The following is a 14,745-nucleotide window of genomic DNA, read 5'->3' on the forward strand; positions in this document are numbered from 1 at the left end:
TCACTTAGTGTCTAAAAAGTTACTTCATTGAGGCAATAAATTGTAATGTTTGGTGGGTAGTAAATTCGGCAAAACGTCGAATCCAAACACGAACAGATAAAAATTTGGTGAAAAGTCAAATAACGACACGAAGACGACTCACTAATGACCAAAACCTACTGACTGTAGACAGAGTAATCAAGGGAACCAAGGTTATAGCGGTAATGAAAAGAATGTAATCCAGGGACAGACCAGACATGGAAAACAGACACACACAACAAAGAACATAAAGTATCTAAAATCATACATACAAAGTAACAAAAGTAAATGAGCAACTCGGACTGAATTTGGAGAATTAAAGGCAAGTACTGAACAGGATTAAAAATATAAGTAGTGCAATACTTGAAAATGACTTAGGTTTTACGTAGGGTTGCGATTAGGGCCGAATATCTGTTTCTTTGAAAACAAGGTTCGAGGAATAAACAATGATTTGAAATTCATGATCCTTTACGAAAACATTGTGGTTAAGCGAAGTTGATAAATCTATCGGGTTTGCAAGAATGTGTTTTATAGACAATATTTCATAAATCAAACTACCTGAGCAACACTTTTTGATTAATAACCTTCAAGTGCTGTTATATTTTTGTACTATTGACCAAACTTTAAGACAAACTTGATGACTTTTCATTCAGAGTAATCAACTTCCCTTTCATCTGTGGCAACATCCCTTCAGCACCTGCGTATAGAGTGTTCATATCAAAACAAATACGTTATGCCAGAGCTTGCCGTAACTACACAGACTTTTTGTATCGCGCTAGACTTCTTACAATTAAGCTTCTGGAACAGGGTTATGTTGCCACAAGATAAAAGTCATCACTACAGAAGTTTTATGGTCATCATCATGAACTCACGGATCGTCACGGTGTATCCATCTGCAATATTAGAAGTGATTTGTTCACCGTGTCATAGTTTTTCTTTCCTCTTTTGTCTACACCGGACTTGAAATTTTATGAGCCACTCGGTAGGTGTTTCTAGAGAGCAAGGATGCTTATCCTGCAGGGGAACCTGGTCCTTGCTTCCAATTTTTATTAGAATCCGGGTTGTTCATTTACTTTTTCTTGTACAAGTTACTTTGCTAACTTCATGCCTTTTGGTATATTGTTCCCTGTCTAGTCATCATCCACGGAATAGATTCTTCTGATTTCCTGCTCGAATCTTGTTCCATTGATTACTCTTTTATACAACAAATTTGTAAGAATTGTCATTCTTGTAGTTGAATGTTTGTTGATTATTTCTTTTCAAGGGGTTTTTAATTTATCAATTTATCGAAGGGTAAGTACTTTATAATGACAAGAAACGAAAGTACTTGAAGTTCTTGAATATCTACATATGGTTTACCACGAGTGAGGAGCTTGTGTTGCCCTCCTTCACTGATGACACAATACGACAACTCTTCAGTTGAACAAGTAGATAATCCTGCTATTTACCTTTGCTTATATGAATTTTTATATTGTTTTTGAATTCAATACATTTAAGGTAAGTCCTAAGACTTCTCATTTACAGAATAGTAGAAGAGGCAACAAGGAGAGTTTATTGTTAGGCAGAATTTCATCCTTGCCAAACAGACTGCGTTTCAGATAAAAAATAGCACGACGAATGATATTTGATGACAATAGCTCTCATGGACTTTCGGTCGGTACTTGCTATGAGTTGATCTTTTTATGTACTTTGGTGTATTCTGTAATTAATTCGTACAATGTTGTACAGTGGAAAGGCATTGAGAACTTATTTAGAGTTTAGAGTGACTCTTATTTCTTGTCGAAAGTCCCCTAGTACTTATATCAATTTGTTTGTTATAGTGGCTGTTGATATTTTACTTTCAAATATATTTTCCGGTAACATCAAAAAATATCTTGAGCATATTTTCAGACAAACTGTTTGGTGTATGGGTAACATATATGTATCAACAAAATTATATTTTCTTCATTGCTGGAAGAAAAACACACCAATTCAGTGATGTATTATTTACATATGGTAAATAGGCCTTGACGGTTTTTGTTTTGACCAAATCAAATGATTTGAACTATGTTTCTTATTTTTTTTCAAACTTAATTCACTTATTTGTTAAAAATTGACAAATTCGTTGATTCGTGATTAATTGAGATGTATTATCATGAAACAAAAAAAGTAGAATTGCCATGGATGTTTATTTTATAAAGACTTAACAAACGTAGGTATTGATATTTGTTTTTTTTTCAAGCAATATGGAAATAGAGTTCACAGTAAATATAATTATACACATATTTCCACCTACGAAAGGACAAATGCACTAATGAAACAATGAACTACCATATCGATGCACATGTAAAATATTTCCTGGTTGGGTGACCATGAAATTAAGTTGAATATCTCATATAACTCAATAACTAGAGATACCTAAGCACACTTAAACAAGAAAGCCTTATTGCTTAACTATGTTTGAGATGAAAAGAAAAACAAGAAGAAAAAAAAGCAATATTCAGACGTTGCTACAAATAAAACCACGTTGGTAATTTACAATTTATAACCAAAACATACGACTCGTTCTCTATCTATTAACATCACTGACCTTTATAACAGATACGGACAGATATTTTCTTGAGATTGTTACATGAATTCATTTGAATTTAGTTCGTCATGATATTGTGTGCTGTAGATTCAAATTTGAGACCGCCTTTAGGAATTAGGCCTAGTTCAGGGTTCAATGCAACTATAATTTTCCGGAGCGAAGGGCACGTTCATTACGTTAAGACATGTGGACAAACCGGTATCCCTGTACTATTATTAAGTTGTTCAGCCAAGTCTATTTCAATTATATTGAGTCTATTTCAGGTATTCAGGTATACAATATGATAACTCAGAAATGGTCTGGAGAAATTTATGTCGCGACGAAACAATATCGCTTTCTGTTTATAAAATCGACAGCATGATTCTTCTTATAATATACAAAAATAAAACATATAAGAATTGAATTGTCATAAATGGCTCTGCAATATTACATCTATTATTCTGTAAGATTTTAATTGTTTTTAAGGTGTGGCATGTTAAGATAATAGATGATGCAGTGCGAGGACGAGCACTTAATACATGAAATGTAATTGATTACAGCAACTGAACTTTTCAAGTATCCGGTTTAACTTCATTCAAAATATCACTTAGATACACATTTTATGAAAAAAATCACTACCAATTTAGTAGAATTGTCATTTTTGTGTGTTACTTATAATGATAAAGAAATAAATATGTAGCTGCATGTTTCATTAAAAGTAATGTAACAGTTAGTAAAAACGTTCAATGGTCATTTCTCATCGAGGATCCGATATGAGGACCTGTCATGTGTAGTCTGTATACTTTCTACCACTCTACAGATTTTTTTATCTGCATGTATTTTGTTGATAGTTTCCCATAGCTTCGATGTTGCTGATAGTATTTTTCAAACGTTTCAACTTACACAGAAATTTTAAGTAACAGTCCACGTAACATTCAGACACTATCGATGGTAAAATGATGTATAGTGTAGAAAAAACCACCAAACAAACGACACTTGTTCAGTCAATATATTCTATATCTTTATGTAATAATATTCATTTCTATTTACAGATCTAACCTTTTGCGAAAGTCATATATTTACCCCTCCCCCCCCCAAAAAAAAAAAATCAATCAAATCTAACAAAACAAAGAACGATTATTCTTGCAAAGTGCCAATTTCATGTACAGTCTACAAAATATTTATCTCCAAAGTGCAACAATCAAACGAAAAACTAAGACTGGTTATATGATCCGTAATTTTTCTGAACAAGAAATAAAACTGGATTTGGCGGGTTTTGGGCATACATGGATTATCTCCCGTCTGATTTTTACAAAAACTAATGCTTAAAAGGGTATAACGCCAATCCTCTATTGCAACTGTAGCTACGACGTCGTTGACTCATATAAGTCTGCCTTGATATTCTGCTAGAAAAATGTTCGTACCAAACAAACAAAAACAAAACAAAACAAGGGTATTAACAAAATTACCGAACTGATAAAATCTAAGTAGTCATGCAAAGGAATAGTCTAAAAGGAAAGTCCGTATGACAGATGGCAAAATAAAATAAATTTATAGACGTTATCAAAATCCATCATCTATAATATGTTTGTCAAAAAACGGAACTCGTTTCAATAAGACATGGTTATCGGAAATAAATCTTATAATATGGTCAAAACTCCTATACCTAAGGAAAAATGGCGTCCTAAGAAGTCAGAATAGTTTCTTCTAGCTCTGAAATAAATTAACAACTGAGAAATTAAACACCATATGCAGGGAAACTGGTATATTACTGCACAAGAAAATAAAATATATAATTTTCAAATCAAAATCGTCGCGTTGTCTTCAAATTCGAGGCGAAGGCCTAAATATGACGCGGAAAAAACTGTCAAGAGTCTTATTAATTTCTGGCTCGGTTGCATATAAAACGGAAGTCATTTGCAAAATTAAGGATTATTAATGAAGAGAAAATCGTCAATAAATGTGAAGTTAAAGGATCTATCCTCTTTTATCTATTTGAATTACACAAAATTTAGTTATCGTTAAACAATCCTAGTTTCGAGGATTTTATACATCGCATCTACCTCAAAGATTTTGAGATAAAGGATACTACAGATGCTGTAAAGTCAGCCTCATATCATGACATAGACTTAGAGATCGTTGGCAAAGGAAATGTATTGTACAATCTATACAACAAACGCGATCAATTAATTGTCATCCCGTATTGTTAACTTTCTTTTTATCTGTTGCAATATCCCTTTAGCATCTGTTTATGAAATTTTCATATCACATATTATACGTTGTGCCAGATTGTTTCGTAACTATGCAGAATTTTGTATCGTACTAGACTTCCTACAATTAGGCTTCTGGAACAGTCTTATGTTTCTACAAGATTAAGGCATCACTGCAGAAGTTTTATGGTCGTCATCATTAACTCCTGAATCGTTACGGTATATCCATCTGCAACATGAAAACTGGCTGATTTGTTCAACGTGTCAGAGGTTTTCTTTTCATCTGTCTACTCCAGACTTGACTTTTTATGAGCAGCTCGCCGGGGGTTTCTCGAAAAGTAGAGGACGTTTACCCTACCAGTTTTTAGTGGAGTCCGAGATGCTGATTTACTTTTGTTACTTTGAATGTATTATTTTTACTATTTTATTTTTTTATTTGTTGTATTTGTCAGTTTTTCATGTCTTGTTTTTATCCCCGAATAACATTCTTTTGGTTTCAAATATAATCTCGGTTCCTTCATTACTCTTTGAGGAAATTATGATTCATAAGAATAATCGCTAGGAGATTGGAACATTTACAGCCCATTGGAATGCCGATACTTCGTTGAAATGTTTTCTTCCAGAAGTGACAAATATGTTGTCGAGGAGAAACTTTAGCATGCTGATCACCTATTGTTCGGTGTAGCAAATTTTTCATTACGTTTTGTAGTAGGAAAGTAGAATCGAAAGCCTAAACCAACACATTTTTGAAAATTACCATTCTTACTGTTAAATCGTTGGTGTTTGATTTCTTTTAGACGAGCTCATCAGTTCATCGTAGAATTAATTTTAATATAATGTTGAAAATTCAAATGTGTTGTAGAGTAGAATTTAGCGAAGAAGCTAGAATAAGGATTATCTTTAAGATCTTTAAAATTGTTTTCTGAATTCACATATGATTAAATCCACGACGTGAGTATACAGTGTTACAGTATTTTCGTTTTTCATCCTTTACTGCGAACAAATGTATGGTACAATGTACAGACAACTCTTGTTTTAACAAGTAGATGATCCTGCTATGTACCTTTGCATGCATAGATTTTTATGTAGGTTTAGATTCCAATACAGATATAGTATGTTCTCGTTTAAAATTCTCGCTTGAAGAAATAATGTGGTTTCATTACATTTGGCAAGTATCAATTTTCGTGAGAGGAAAAAAAAAAATCCTAAAATACTAAAATTTTGTGGGTCAACAAAATAAACAAAATGACGATTTCTCTGCATTTCGTGTAAAACAGGGCTTTAAGCAATTCCGTTCTGCTGACGATTAAATACATTTCCGAATACGTGATTCACCAGAATGCCAATTGAGACGAAGTAATGTTTGATACGAATGATAGTTACATATATGATAAATGTAAAGTGAAATTATTCCTATCGTTTTGAATACCCAAACCACGTGAACAAGATTTTACATGTTATAATTCTTCCAAATGGCAATTCCATGCGCCACTGCGAAGTTTGACAGAGACGGTACAACCCAAAATTTACTGAAGGCCACTTTCAGGACACCCGTTACCAATGGAAAAGGAACATCCAAGAATATTGAACATCACTCAAACGATAATATTCAAATCAAACACGAAGTAACATAATTCGGGAAGCCCCAGTGCAAATAATCGCTTATAAACATTGATTAGTCGTTTAATTAAACAAAATAGGGATGACGGGATGTCGCTTTTCCCTAAATGGCACTTGTACCATGCCTACACTTCAAGTCTGAGTTGACTTTCATACTCGGAGATTATTGTTGGTTGAAATCTTCATATCATTGTTCCACCCTGTCCACGAAATCTACGGAAAAAATACCCCACGAAAAAAGAAATAAACCACAGTATTGAATGAGAATTTCATCCTTGTTGAACGTAGTGCGTTTATCTGTATGATTTCCAGAATTATTTTTTTTTTATTTCTTGCTCTTTTATCAAGCATTTGTAGTAATGTATTTCATATACAAACAATGATGTTGAAGATAACCCTCTCAGTGCGTTTGCTTTTTCGGTTGTAGAGGTACATAGTTTGCATTTTACACAAAACGCATGCTTGAATTATTATAATTAAATTACTATTAGAAATCGACATTAGAAACCATCAACATGAAATATTCTATCTTCTTTGGCATTACTAATCTATCGCACGTTTATCATTGTTCTTGTAAAATTTCAAACAACTCCTCTGAAATATTGTCAGTTCTCACATGCCATTTTGAAAATATATTTTTAAACGAATTTGTTTCCGAATTACATTAAAAGTTTTTGATTTTCACAAAGAGTGAATGTAATGAAATTTAGTCTTTGTTCACGTCACATTTTGTACAACGTAAAAGATGAATTAGAAAATAACACTGGTGGAACGAACGTTCATTTCCCTCTTACTTGTGCATACAATTACATTCATTTAGAAATAAATATCTAAATGTCTTAGATATTCACCAAGAATGACATTTTAGGAACTATTTCTCTTTGGTATAATTAACATTTAGCAAGATGTATACAAACCTAAAAAAAAAATGCCGGAGCAAACGTTCATTTTACCATTACTATTTAATTTATTCTATTTCATCGACTGAATTCTTATTTAACAAGAAGTTGCTATGCATAACAAATTAACATATGCTTTGTACATCTGTTTCCAAAAAATGTACAAATGTATGAAATATACATTCGTCCTTTTTACAGGCAGGCAACAAATTTTATACCTGCTTGTGTGTGAAACAGTTTTATTACAACTATTTTTTTCTGGTTCATAATGACATTTCGTAAAACCAGTTGCAGCTTTTGTAGATTTGTAATAACCTCGCTCCAGGAATTTACAAATGTATATGGAAAGAATTCGTTTAACTATGACCGAACCAATAAAATGGCTGTTAATATTGTTAATATTGCAGTCTTTCTTTGATTATAAACAAATTAAGGAACTCTTCTAATATGAGGTCCTTATATTGTCAAACAGTATATGTCGATACAACCCGACTTTTAGCACCTGCGCACTGTCTCTTCCTTCCCTGTCACTCCGAGCCAAAACACTCATTTACAAACGTTTACGCGATGATTTAAAGACTTATAATCTTATGGAAATAAATTATATAAATACACACACTTAACACAATGACATAAATATACAATTTAATTTAACTTCCATACGGAGGAGGTTAAACGGAACAGGCGTCACAAAAATTACCGTATTTGTCATATTAAAAAGGAAATAATTCCTCCCGGGGTTAGATTTGTACTCATTGTAACATGGGTTTAGCATTTGTATTCTCAATTAACACCTCGCTCTCGCTCGGTGTTAAATAAATACCGTACCCATGTTAAAATGAGAACAAATCTACCCCCTACATGAATTATTTCTTAAATAATAATAAACCGGGAAGAGAGATTTGCAATAGTATATGCACTCGGAGACCGAGTACATACCATAAAAAATAATTGAAATAAGCCAATATGCAGATGGCAGTAAAGGCACAACAATGCATATCAAAAGTAAATTAAAAATGAAATCCAGTTAAACTTTGATAAAGAAAATTGCAGAATGTATAAACAAAACATCGGCAAGCCCCCCCCCCCCCCCCCCCATGACGGCAACAATAAGAGAATGTATATACGTCAAAATTCAGATTCATGCTTTGAAAGCGAAAAACGGGAAAGAAAGGTGAGGCAAACCAAATAAAATATAAGGAAAAATAAATAAACATCCCCATACAAAAAAACCTAAATAAACTAAATTAAAAATGATACTTTATATGTATTGACTTTCCTGGTAGTAGAGGTACATATATAGTCTGAATTTCATTAAAACTCATGACTTAGCAACATTCTTAGATCTATTTAGAAATGACTACCTTCGTATATCAATTTATATCGATTATTTTTAATGTATGGTATCCATGGAATTGTATATAACAAATATCCAGTTTGACACCTTATTGTGTTTAACAATAAGGTAAAACCTTTAACGATTCGAGATAAATAATTGGCGAGAAAAGTATTTGTACATTGGAAGTAAAAACGTTTCATTTGCATGTACGGTATAATGAAGATGATGATTGAGGTAGGAGGTGTAAGTGGAAACTGCCCTTTTTATGATTTACATTATGTTCTTCAAATTATAATAATTTTTTCTTTTGAGCATACCAACATTATATTGATTAAAAAATTATTTCGTTGCGCTCTTTCAAATTTGTGCCCAACTTAGTTAGCAACAAAAGCATTATAGGCGTATAGTAATCATGTTTATTGATTCATTCAGTGTGTCTTTCTATTTCTCTTAATACACCGGTTCATGAATAGTCGTCCAACAAATTCTAGTATATCCAGACTAAAATTTTCAAGAATTTATCCGGTAAAATCATAAAGTAGCATAATAATACTGCAAATCAGTTTGAGATATTTTGTTGTGGGTCAGTTAATCTTCTAAATGCAAAGATTTTGGAATTTAGCAACTGTTTTGTTTTTGTTTTGTTTTGTATTCATTTTTGTTGGCTGTATGTTATGCCAATTTAGACCATAAATATAGAACGCGGTGTTTGTTTACATTTAAACGTTTACTGTAATGTTATACCTCTCCTATCGTTGTATCATTAAGCTGTATCTAAAACGTGCAAAAAATACTCCGATTGTAGTGTAAATAATATTTAAAGTACCAGGGTATATAAAATTCATTGCTTGATACAGAGGTGATTAATGGCGTAGAAAACGACACTTTTTCGGTCAACAGAAGCTATATTGTGTATAATGATCGACATTTCAGTAACCTTTCTGTAATAAAATCATTTTTTTTTTGTGAAGACATAGCATTTTTCTCCCATAAATGGAAGTTAACCATCGGGAAGTCAAAATCATCACATTTGTCATAACGTTTCGATTTCAAACGTCCTGTATTATCTATGTGAAAATTAAGGTATGTTTTTATTCTCCACAAAATAAGCGTTTGTCATGTGGCCGTGTGGTGTACAAGGTAGACAAATCAAAGGTTACTGGCACCCTTGTAGGTCTTGAATTTTGAGAATCTACATCTGATTTATTCAAACTGTAGAGTAGGCTTCATCGTAGTAACTCTTATGTCCATATTTGTCTGCCGTGAGTAAAGTAGGAAGGCGTTTTGATAAGGAGGCTAAGTCGTGCACTTGGCAGATCCAGCAATATACCTCTTTTTGTAAGTACACTTATGAAGCTTCAGTATTCAATAAATAGTAGGTAGAGCCATATTATCATCAACCAAAGAAATACCAAAAGACGCTGGTACAGACGTATGATTGTTAATTATGTCTTCCTTGGATATATAACTTAGAGAGTATGTCGGGTTACTAAGTGAAAAGTAAGCGACCATTTCTTTAATCAGACAGTCAAGTCAATATAATCTCTTTTGCACACACATACGATAATGTTAGGAGCTTTGTTTGCTGGAGGGAAGGACGTCTCGGTCCTTTTCTTTTCTAGCCCGTTTCCTTGCATATTCCTCAACTGCATACACCAACATTTGATGTCATTTTTCTAGTTGATGTGCTGGGGTTTACGGTATTTAGAAACTTTCGAAATAATATAAAAGTAGCATAAAGTCAACTATACTAAGATCACCCATGATAGTAAATTCGGCAGAAGTATATTAGGGTGAGGAAGAGGAACATACAGTCAGGTGGTTTGGATTTAAAGTCGGCAGTTAGATATCGCGCAGTACCTTTTTGTGATTAAAAAGCATTACTGCACTTGGTTTGCTGTAGGTGTAAGATATCAGTAGAATCAACTGGTCCCTAAATAAGGAACCTGTGATTTTTTTATGTACGATATTGCCAAGGTTTAAGGCATCTATACTTGGTTAGCAAATTATGTCAACGGGTCTTGGATTGCCAAAACCCAGCACGATGGCAATCAATTGATGACCAAGCAAATGTGGGTCAGTTGCAGATGCAGCCAAACATTTCTCATAAAATAAGTGTAATTTAGACAAAGGTAAGTCATACAGTTTCGTGGAAATGTGGTCATTACATAGTGGTTGATTCATTTATCGCAGTATACCGTCCTTAAAGATATCATACAAGGATGAAGGATCATAATGTCTATGCCTGTAACTACGTAGGCGACGTTATCTTTTTAAGTGTGTGTATATTGGCTAGTCTTGTCATTTATGTCATATTGATGACCGCACCTTTCTTTGTTTAAAAGATTCTTTGTTTCACCGACAAAAACATGTCAATATATAGAGCATAAATCAGGTTATTCGAAGTGTATTTCAAGTCGTCATAACTTCTTGTAGTGGATGACCTGTTGGTAAGATAACTAGTAATGTTTTTGTCAGCGAAGAAGATTCTACAGGTTTTACATTTTTATGCCGCATTTTGAAAGATATTCTTTTAACTGGTTGTCTGTATCATTAAAAGCGTCGTCCAATAAAATAGAGCATGACCTAAGTGTTTGAGACGACTTTGTAGATTAGCAGGAGAATCCTGATATGAACTACTAACTTTTTAAAATGGATTGTCCGTTGAACTTAAGCATTTACATAAGGTGATTCCATGTCAGTAGATTCACCAGGTTTCGACGGTTTTTATATAGGTGACTTCCCAGCCATTCAACGTTTCAAAGTTTGATCATTTCTGATCATCGTTTGTTAATTTTAGTGAATGTAACAAATGTTACTATAAGATATATTTTTATGTGATATATTTGAATAAAATAAATAGCAAGCACCGTATTTGACTATTTGAAGTTGTCGATATTTTTATCGTAGCAGTAGCATGATTTTTTGAATATCAGGCAGAATAAAAAAAAAAAAAAACAAATAAAAACGATGATAAATACTGATAAACTATCATCTACCGTCAAAATGGAATGTGGAGCTTATACAAGCGCTAAGCGGAGAAAATTGCAGTAGAAATATTGTTTGACAATTTTCCCTTAAATGTTAAATCTTAATGCGTTCTGCATAAGTGATCATCTTGTGGTTATTCACGATAACCAATTGATTATCCTATTTACTGTATAGATTTCTGTCATTTTTCGTTGCTATTTTCAACACATATTTTTGTTTAATTTGGTGAAAGGCGGATTGATATTCGTGTTGTGACGTTTTGGCGGGAGAAACTGCGATTGTGAAATTACAGTGTGATTTTTTCGATTTTTTTTTTATACACCGGTAACATTCGGTAAATCACTGCTATCTATATAATAATATGAAATAACCAAAATAATACGTAAAATATCAAACGTAAATGAGCTTAAAACGATTATATGGCTTTAAATACCGTTCACACAATCGATCGATTTGTTTTGAGCAATCACGAAAGGCATTTTTCTGTGCAAATAACACAAGTATTTATTTCATTAATACTGCAATAATTGTATCATGCATTTGCGTAATTCTTGTATGCCCTTAACGTGATTGAAATTTCGTCGAATTTCTACATAAGCAAAAGTTTCATACATTCAAGTATTGTTACAATATGTAGTATGATTCCCTATTTTGATTTTAAATGTCAGACATCATTTCATATCATTATATATGTGTAAATGAATTGTTTAAGAAAGTACGTATTTGTACACTTGATCTCAACTTTATATAGATATATTTTTATTTAATCTGAAACAAGTTCAGTACCCGATTGCAAAGATTTGTATATTTCGTGGCATTACTACCATAACTATTTTATGATAATATATGTTGGGTTTTGTTTTGGATTTGTTATTGGTTTCTACATTTTTGTTTTGTTAGTGTTTGAAGTTTAAAGTAGGTCATACTGAAAGCTAAACAGTGCATCTAGTAATTTGGTCATCTGAATTCATCTGATGTTATTCTTAATTTCAGGACATTTTTCTCTTATTGTTGTTTTGAATGCACAAGTACTTATACATGCAAATATATACCTGACAAATAATGTAACAAAATAATAAATGCCCAGATGAATGAATATACTTATGTTTATACAAGACCAACTAGTATACATGTATAACTGTAGATTTATCACACAGAATTTGAGGAAATATGTATACATAATTTATGGAAAGAATTTCACAGATACCGCTAGATGAATAAATTACTCAAATACGCTTCTCTTTGAATTACATTATATTGCATGACGAACATTTAAGAACAAAACAAATATGCAATATAATTGTATTAATAACACTTTAATGAGCATACTCATTTTGATGGGTAACATGAACACCATCATTTTACACATTATTGCAGTAGCTGTCATTACAAACTAAGCAATATGGAAGCATTCACATCTGAGGTAAATGTATCCAAAACATCGTATTAAATTTCTTATGATTAAGATATAACATGACATTGCACACGTTGTTACGCTATGTATTCCCTATTTGTTCAATATTGAGCAAAATAGGAAAGTTCCACAATAGTTGATATAGGATAAAAACGTATGTCCCATTTCAAGGACAAGGTGATTTTAATTAAGAAAAAACCAAAGACACATTGGCAAATCTAACAGACACAATTCAAAGAATAAAAAACTGACTTTACGTACTAGCATCTAATTAAAGAGACATACAGAAAACACAAACCGTGCTATTATAAAGTGTAACAAGCACATAATATAGGGATCAGATATATAGTATTTAAGGGACAGGGAAACTATTTTACTACTTCTTAAGTACAAAAAAATATACAAAAAAACTATTCCTAAGGTAGATTTTTTTTTACTTATTAGAAGTGCTGAAACAAAGATTCTGTCCTACTTTGATAATCAAAAAATTTGAATTGATCTTTAGTAAATTTCATAACAAGGTTACATGACACTCAATAATGCTTAAATTGATTTTTGAGGTGAGTACTACATCCACGAAGCAATTAAGAACAAAACCGACATTTTTGTTTTGGTTTTCCGACAATAACTTGGTTAAAGTTAATAGAACTCTTTCAATTTGCTCCACGTGTACCAGGTCCCATATTAATAATGGAAGTTTTGTGATAGATTCAAAGGGTAACGAACCTCAACTTCTAGGAATCTATTGCTAAAAAGCAGTAATTAAAGAGCATTTTCTACCCCTGTAGAAATTGGAAGAAATTGGAGGGAACTGTTAAATATCGGCATATGTCCGTCAATCGAAAATATTTGAGGAGACAACTTCTCTGAGATGGCAAACCTGATTTCATTCATGTTTTGTGAGTTGTTAGTCACAACATTTACTTGATACTGTTTTTTTACCATTTTGCTACATTTTTTTTCTGGAGTTCTTTGACTTTAACATGTTTGTGCATATCACACTAAAGAATCACTTTGTTGACTCAATTCCCCTAGGACTAGTGATTAGAATTACGTAAAACTTTAGTAGACTGTTAGCTATCATATACGTATGGCTCATTCGGACCACAAGTGGTACTAGTATATTATAATTTTATTTGACCTTCTGGATCGTAACATTTTGTGCATGTTATTCCACAAAACACTTTCTTATTTCAATGTGATTAAGGTAATTTTTCAACAAAATATACCCATGGGCAGGGCTCTGTTTCGAAATCAAAAATCTAAATGCAATATTTTTTTTTAATATTAGTTATTGTTTCGAGGCTAGGCATATTGCTACGCCTCAGTGCAGTTGTTCTAGCGGAGAACCAATATCTCAGCTAATTTGGGAAAAACCTTACGCAATTATACCTTTTTTGACTAACCAGCCCAAAACGCTAGGCCAATATGGACTTTAACCGGCCCAAGATGACGTATTGGACGGATAAAAGTCGTATTGGACGGCTATAGCTAAGTCCCGCATTGGCGCACTTTTGTTTTTTGTATTGTATTGGCAGTTTTGATAATATTTAAGCTGATATTCGAACTTTAGTCAATGAAGTCTATGTATTTTAAATCCAAATTATTATTGCGTACTGTATAATCATCACAGGTTAATATGATGCATGAATTTTTCACTTTAATAAATATAATTTAGGGCCTTGGGTAGGGTCCCTAACTGTAAA

Source organism: Perna viridis, chromosome 8 (genome assembly GCF_037379345.1).
Source record: "Perna viridis isolate PV_CMFRI_1.1 ecotype Kerala chromosome 8, ASM3737934v1, whole genome shotgun sequence".
NCBI classification, from domain to species: Eukaryota; Metazoa; Mollusca; class Bivalvia; order Mytilida; family Mytilidae; genus Perna; species Perna viridis.